Source organism: Sphaeramia orbicularis, chromosome 16, assembly GCF_902148855.1.
Source record: "Sphaeramia orbicularis chromosome 16, fSphaOr1.1, whole genome shotgun sequence".
Lineage (NCBI taxonomy): Eukaryota > Metazoa > Chordata > Actinopteri > Kurtiformes > Apogonidae > Sphaeramia > Sphaeramia orbicularis.
The window spans coordinates 10,576,666-10,585,288 of NC_043972.1; the positions used below are offsets into that span (position 1 = coordinate 10,576,666).

At 38.5% G+C, this 8,623-nt stretch overlaps 1 long non-coding RNA gene across 1 annotated transcript; it reads left to right on the plus strand.

Annotated features, from left to right (window-relative positions):
* Positions 1-1,906, plus strand: LOC115434970 (uncharacterized). Its single transcript, XR_003937618.1, has 2 exons — positions 1-231; positions 1,390-1,906. It is a non-coding gene; the product is annotated as an uncharacterized LOC115434970 (long non-coding RNA).
* Positions 1,907-8,623: the final 6,717 nt, after the last annotated feature.

Sequence of the window (8,623 nt, forward strand, 5' to 3'; positions counted from 1 at the left end):
ACAGCCTTTTTATTTCCCTTGAGTGGCACTGTCATGTCAGTATTTGTCAATTTTCAACCCAATAACAATATAAATGTTCTTAACGTAACTTTTTGAAAGTGACCAAAGACTTTCCTACAAAATGTGTGTTGGATGATTTAATGTTTGCGGCCATGTTGAAAAGCCGTTTCATTGGCTGCAGTGGGATGATAGTTGACTAGGGGGTAGAAAACACGAATCAGGTAGCATATAGTCGCGGAAAATATATCCCACCCCTTGTTTTCTTCAATTTCTTGTCCATTTTAATGCCTGGTCCAACTAAAGGTGCATTTGTTTGGACAAATATAATGATACCAACAAAAATAGCTCATAGTAGTTTAATTTCAGAGCTGATATCTATCCATTTAACATGTTTTTCTTGATAATAAACAAAATCACTTCAGTTCTTACATTTGTATCGATGGCATTGTACTGACAAAAACAGTGCTTTTAGACATTCCATGTTTTCTTTTCTGTCTGTTTTAGTCACATGACACACAGGAGTTAGGACTGGATTGCAGAACCATTGTTTATGATGACTTTTGATGGTCTAAGAATTTTTTCCCATGACTGTACAAGTTTTTAACCCTGTAAAGCCTGAACCATTACATCACTGACAGAAAATTCCAGTTCTTTGAAACTGAAGCCTGTATTGGTCCTTCTGTACAACCCCCCAATTTTTTTTTTTTTTTCCAAATATCAATTTCCACGTATGAGTTTCAATTTTGTGTCATATTTGATACATCGGGTCTCAATGCTCAAATATTATTATTTTTGAACAAACAAAAACATATCATAACACAAACATGTCTAACAAATTAATTCCTTTTCTAAATGGTCCCAGTTCTTCCTCATTAATGACAGTCTTGTAGTGTCACTGGAAAGGCCTCTGGTAAATGAACTCCTCCCCCTGGTGGATTATCTGTGTATTGCATGTATCTAATTGTTACAGAAGAGGGTTAGGGCCACTGGGAAAAAAAAAAAAAAATTAAGGGCCAATATATTTTTTTATTATCCTGAGAAAAAAGTCAGAATTCTGATTTAATCTCAGAATTCTGATAGTTTTTTTTTTTTTTTTTTTTTTTAATTATTATTATTATTCTGAGATTAAAGTCAGAATTCTTAGGAAAAAAAAGTCTGAATTCTGACTTTTTTCTCAGAATTTGGACTTTTTTTCTCAGAATTCAGACTTTTTTCACAGAATAATAAAAAATATGTATTGGTTCTTAATTTTAATCTTTTTTTTTCCAGTGACCCTAATCCTCTTCTGTAAATTGTATACATCAGGTTTTTCAAGACAAAAAATATGACACTTATCATGTAGAGGGTTTCAAAACTCATGGATCAAATATGATACATTTGGCGTTATAGGGTTAAGGAAAGTATTGATCTTGTCGATAAAAGTCTCAGAACCTGATGTAGCAAATATGATACAAATGGTTTTAAAGGGTTTAAGAATCACTGAGTAAATGATTCATCAGCACATCCAGAGGTGACGATTCTGTCGGAAGCGAAATGATAAAATGACGAAGCCTGATTTAACAAAAGCAGATGTTTATTTTAAGGGAAACATTTGGTGAAATGTCTCTGTGCATTTGTGTTGCCAAGTTTGATTTTACTGAGAGAAGCTGCATGTTTTTCATTTTTGCACATTTTAATTTACTTCCAGAACTGAACCATCGACGCCCTTCGCTCCCTTTTCCCCTCATTCATGTGTACGACGTCACATAATCAGATTGGTCACTGTTGAGCACAAATGAGGATTCATGTTGAAGTCATGAGTCCGAACGCTCCATGTGTAAGGGTCAGCATATTTTACACCTGCTGTACCAGTGAGTCCTACACAGCTTTGTAATAAAAGGATTTGATTCAAAGCTCCAGAGCTGAATACGTGTTCCTCGTCTGTGTGTGAAGTGTCCTTTCAGGTGGATATTACACTACATCATCAGCCGGATTTACTTTGAATAAAGGGTTCAGCTTCGAAATGTCCCACCTTATACTGTCTGGAACTAGGTGGACCTTTAACCCTTCGGTATCCGGTCCACAGAGGACCTTTAAACACCAGAAGTGCATAATCTGCACAGAAACACAGTAAAGTTAAAATATTCGTCATAGTTTGTTTTGAGCTTTTTTTTTCATATTTTTGTATTTCATCAACTTGAGCCATAAACAAAAATATCAAATCCTCTATAACTGTCATATTTTTTAACACGTTTGTAATGTAAATATGCGGAAGCGCATTGCATTCACACAAAAAAATTAATTTGGCTCTGTTTTTACGAATTAATGAGATAATTATCTCATAATTACGAGAAAAAATAAGTTGAGAAAAAAATAAGTTTAAAAAAAAATTTGGCTCTGTTTTTCCAAATGAATGAGATACTGTTTTCTGAAAAAAATTAATTTGGCTCTGTTTTTCTGAATTAATGAGATTATCTCATCAATTCAGAGCCAAATTTAAATTAAATGAATTAACGAGATAGTTTTCTCAAAAAATTGAAATTCAGCTGTTTTTCTGAATTAATGACATAATCTCATGTAAAGTAAGTCTCAGTTTCACCTGTGAACAGAAGACTTCCAGTGTCAGGTCTGATCAGTCCAGAACACCTTCTTCCAGTCTTCAGTAGTCCACTGGTGCTGTTTCATGGCCCAGCCAAGCCTCTTTTTCTTATTCTGGAGTCTCAGTGGCTTTCTGCTGCAGCTCCACCCATCAAACCTGAAACTGTTCAGTCTTCTGTTCCCAGTGTAAACTCAGACTTTCTCACTACGACCACTATCTTCTCTGTGCTTTCAGCTGTTGTCCTGTCAGTCTGCTCTCACTCCAGCTGTTGACTGTCATGAACTTGTCTTCTGCTTCTGTTGTGTCTTTGGCTCTGCCACACCTCTTCCTGTCAGTATTTCCCAGTCCAGTTTCTGAGTGCCTTTGGATGATGAAGGAAACTGGACTCACTGACACCTGGACTTTCTTGGACATTTCTCTGTAGGACAGACCTACAGTTGTAGCTGACCGGCCGACAGGCTGTAGGCTACTGTCGTCATCGTAGTCTGTCGTCCGTTACAAAACTTTCAAACGTCTTCTTCTCCGAAACTACAATTTTGATTGACTTCAAACTTGGTATACAGCTTCTTTATGATGATATCAAAAAAAGTTAGAGAAATTATTTGGATTCGGATCTGATTCTGGATTTGGTGCGATTCTGAAAAATTTCCCCATTATAACAGGAAGTGGATGGATGCAATAACTCAGTAAATATAAATGATATCCAGTGTAAATTTCTACAGTCCAGCCCTGATGGGGAGATGACCAAAACATAATGTCCACATGCGGATCAGGATCTTCTTCTGGATCTGGAACTTACAGAAAATTTAACATGGGCTCTTATGGGGAAAAAAATGTAATCATCTTTTTCTCCCAAACTCCAGTTCTGATTGACTTCAAACTTGGTATACAGCTTCTGTATGATGATATCAAAAAAAGTTAGAGAAATTATTTGGATCCGGATCTGATTCTGGATTTGGTGCGATTTTGAAAAATTTCCCCATTGTAAGAGATAGGAAGTGGATTGATCCAATAAATCAGTAAATATCAATGATATCAAGTTGGAATTTGATTTTTTTACAGATCTGATTGGAATATGACCAAAACATGGGCTATTTCTGTAAGACAATAAATACACAGAACTGGGTGATAATAAATGGCATCTGGATACATTTCCCAAAGCTTTTAATTTGGCCGCTAAGCTACAGGGCCACTGGTCCTATTTTTCAGTCTTCTGATGCTCTGTCTCTCTTCTATCATTAATTGCCTTTTCCTCTTTTCCATTTTTACAGTAACACACTACTTTCTGCAGTACAATACTGTTCAAATAATGCTCCCAACGGTATGGTACCAGAGTGTGTTCCAACACTACTGTTATGCAGACACAGGGGGTTTTTGAGCTTTTGAGGCTTGATCAACCTCCGTTGCTGCAGAACTGCTTTAAGTTGTTAACCCATTTCTTGTTTGCCTTTTTGAATAATTCTGAAATGTACATTATTTTTCAGTTTTGTTTAACCTTGCCTTTTTTTTTTTTTATACCTCTAGCAGTTCACCACTTACCTTTGTACCATTTCAAGCTGTTCATTGGACTGGAACTGCTTGAATTTCAACACAAAACTGGAAAAATTAGGGTGTTCTAAAACTTCTGACCGGCAGTGAAAGTGTAGTTATTTTCTATAGTTTAGAAAGTGCTGATTTTAGTGGCTGGGTCAGAATTAAAAAAAACAAAACAAAAACAAAACATTGAATTCTGACCTAATACAACCTGTGAAAAATAACATGACCTTTTATAACATGAAGTGCAAAGTGTGCGTTATATGCTCACCTGGACACTGGAAGGTTAATTAACCCAGACTGATGGATGGATGTCATCTCTATTCTGGTTTCTATCATAATAATGTCACCGTCCGTCTGCCAAAACCTCTCAGAGACTGACCCACTTTCTAAAAGGGAAAACGTACGTCATCAGGCTTTGGAAAGGGAACGGGCCACAGAGGTGAAAACGGGTTTTTCAGACTGTAATTAAATGCATCGATGTGTTCTCAGCTGGATTTTCTAATACCGCCATCCTGGTTCACGTCTTAATCTAAACCCAGAGCGTGGGATTAATGATGACTCATGTTTTGGCCTCGTGAACCCAGAGGTCACACTTATGCAACTTCAGATGGATCTCCATATGGCATCACAGCAAACACGCCAAGTCAGACATAATCAGGTTTTCCTCCTCAGTGAGTATCGGCAGAGGTTACATCAGTGTTGTGCATGGGTGGACGTACAGCTGCTCTGGCGCTGACCCATTTTCTACTGGTCTGAGGGCACTCGACGGCATTTTACAGCTTCAGAGAGACGGCTAAAGTGGATCTAATGCACTTCACATCGTCAGCTCTGGAACCCAAGGGAAGCCTGGAAAACACAGGCTTAGAGAGCTTTTATGTAAGACGAGCCGTCCTAAGAACACCGGTTGATAGCACTTGGGATCAGATGAGATATTTTCCATTTTATTAATTTATGTCAACATCGTGTGCAAAGTTTCAGAGTTCACCAGAAGTTGGAACAAGCTTCAGACATGTTCAGACCCTCAGAGAATGAAAAGATCTACAGATGTGAACCGTTTAATAGCTGTTGATCCACTTATCCAATCAATACATGGAAATAAATGGTGTAAAATACAGTTTGACCTCGATTATTTATACAATAAAATGCATAAAACTTGCAAAGTGAGAGTAAAATCGGCAAAATACCTGAAATATAAGCAAAATTTTCTCTCATATTGAATTCTGTATAACATCCTGGTCACTTGCTGCTGGCACATCACTCAAACCCATAGAATCACTTTTTTAAAAAAAGCCATAAAAATATTTGATAAAAAAACATTTTCACCACTGCATTGTTTTAAAGGTCCCGTATTATGCTATTTTTCAGTCACGTCATATAGGTCTCAGAAGCCCAAAAACATAGTATTTAAGTTTGTTCGCCCCAAAATCAACCTTTGTTCGGAGTTTCAGCGGTCGAAAAAGTCACTCTCACCAGCCCTCCACAGAACAGGCTGTTTCTGGGCCTGCTTCCAGGTATGCAAATGAACGCATCTGTCCACGCCCACTCCCCCTCCCCTCTCTGGGAGAGGACGCGGCTTCCGCTAGCGGTACTACGCGGTAATGTTGACTGAAGCCATGGCTCTCTCGTCTACAATACACATGTCTCAGACAGAACGTCTTTCCAAACACTGGCTTTCTTTGCCTTGAAGCGTGATTGAGCCCCGACGGAAAACGGCGGTGTTGTGTCGGGTTCGTGGGCCTGACACGGAAAGACGCCTGCCGCCACTAATGCAGGCAGCTGCTAACAAGCTTGATGCTAACTCTACTGATGCTAACCACAAAAGGCCCGTGTTCACAGTAGTTCTGTTGAATGTCTCTTGATATTATCAGCTCTTGCATGTTAACGGGGACGCAAACGTTAGCAGCAGTAACCGAGCTATGTTAGCTGCCATGCTAACGTTAGACGTACACATCAACCACCAGCTTATCCGTAATGTAGGGTTATGCAGTAAAGATACAAACAAATGATCAGAACTTACATCTCCCACACTTGTACTTGGGTCACGAAGCGTTGGTACTGCGTCCGTCTTGATTCGGAGTCTTTGTGCTAACCCAGAGCTGTATGGGCCCATGTTAAAAAACACTCGTCCGTGAAATGCCGGGCACACACATACAAGCGTTTGGGAATGTTGTTTGGTCCATGACCATCAAAGATAGAATCCAGACACTTTTATCGGAGAGGCTCAGAAGTGGGGAGCAAAAATAAACTATGGTGTTGGTGTGTGCAGCCAACAACACCACAACCTGCGTGTCTCGCCTTCGCCATGTTTGTTGTCCAAGAGGTACTATGCCAGGGCGGGGCTCGCTTTGCCAGGGTGGGGGCACAGTCAGGGGGAGGAGTTAAATCCGCTTATGTCGTCATAAACAGAGCCAACTCAAACTCGGCCGTTTGAGCAGGCATTTTGACAAACTGTGGTGTAGCAAGGCAGGGAGGAAACAGACAGTTTTCAAATTCCAACCTCATAATGAGGCTACTGCAACACACACTACTGTAAGAAAACTGTCACAAAGTCAGATTTGCATAATACGGGACCTTTAAATATAAATTTCCTCCCTTGACAGATTTGATCAAATCCCGTTCTGTCAGTGGGATGGTCACCAGGGCCACAGCTTGAGGAGACTGTGAGGTGCCACCCAGGTGCAGTATTTGGACAAACTACACTTTCAGTCACTGGAACTGAATATTGGAACAGTTTACCACTCAACATAAGAGACTCACAATCATATGCCTCCTTCAAATCACAACTTAAACATTGGATGAAGGAAAACCAAACCTGTGACCATCAGTAGATCATCCTCACTGTGTTGTTCTGTGTGTTCCGTTTTGCATTTCTGTCTACTGTCTTTTTAGGATGTCTTTTTACAATATTTTGCCTTTTTTTGTCAACTGTCTTTCCTGTCACCTGCCTAGGGACTACACATGGAAATTAGCACTGCTGCTAAAATCTGGCATATTTACAGCTGCAATTGTTGTAGATGTTCATTAATATGCACTGTCCCTATTTAATAAGTAAATAAATAAATAAAAATGAGCTAAAAAAAAAACCTTGAAATGTGGCTCGGTTGGTAGAGAGGGTCGTCGGTTCGGATCCTGGCTCCAACTGTCCACATGTCGAAGTGTCCTTGGGCAAGACACTGAACCCTACATAGCTCCCAGTAGGGCCTGGCAGCAGCCGCCCACTGGTGTATGAACGGGTGAATGTGAGGCATTGTAAAGCACTTTGGGCGCCATGAAGGTGTAGAAAATGTGCTTTATAAGTTCAGTCCATTTACCATTTGAAATGTGGCATAAAAGTGAACAAATACTTCTAGATTAAGGACAAAATGAAAATACTTGAAAAATGAGGATGAATTTATCATTTCATAACATCCAGAACCCCGTATTTGGTCTGAAAACCCTCAACTACTGTTTAATACCTTTTGATCTATTAATTCTATCAATCCATGTAAATAATCGGTGTAAAATACAGTTCTTCATCTTTCCATGTTCATCAGATATGACCCATTTGGACGTTCAGAGGCTCCATAGTTACCGTGGAAACACCGCCCTCATCTTCTACAACATTAACTCACGAGTAAAACCCATGAAGTTGGATTAATGACAGTGGATAAAATGAACTAAAATTAATTTTAAAAAAAACAAAACTGCAAAGTACTAAATATTGGGTAAAAGAGCAAAAAATTGACTAAAATAATGTAAAAAAAAAAAAAAAGAAAAAATATGCAACAAATTGAGAATCAATTATATTTTGTTGAAAAGTCACTTTCTTCAGTTTTCTCTGTTCTGATATAATACCAGTTGAATTTGAAGGCTTTGGGGTGCCTCAGGGTTCTATTCTGGATCCTGTTTTCTTTGTATATTCTGCCTCTGGGTTCCATTTTTAGAAATCACAACATCCAGTTTCATTGTTTTGCAGATGATGTGTTAATCTACTTGCGCTTTAAAGTAAATAAAGCCTCTGTGCAGGTCCTACTGAACTATCTGCAGGATGTCATCTGTCATCTTCTACAACATGGATTCACCCATGGAGTTGGATCAGTGACAGTGGATGGACACGTTTTTGTCTTCAGTTTTCTCTGTTTCAATATAAAGTTTGAGTTTGAGCTTCTACATGATCAGTGAATCAAATACAGCTGATAAAGGACAAATGGATGAAACAAAGATAAATCAGGTTCAATATAGTGGGAAAATCATTTGAAAGGCACCACAAAGGTTTGGAAGTCTTTAAATAAGTGTTAATGTTTTCCCTTTTCTGACGCATAAATAATACTTAAATTGTTTTAAGTATTTCTTTTGTATAATACGGTAAATTTCCTTTTTTTTTGGTGGTTTCCGGTTGATCATTTACTTCGGGCATTTGCTTTGTTAGTGATTGTATTGTGATTTTTGTCCGAAATAAAACAATTAATTTAAGGGTTGAATCACTTTTTTCCCCCGCTTCAGTTCAAATTAAAAACAGGTCACAGTGCA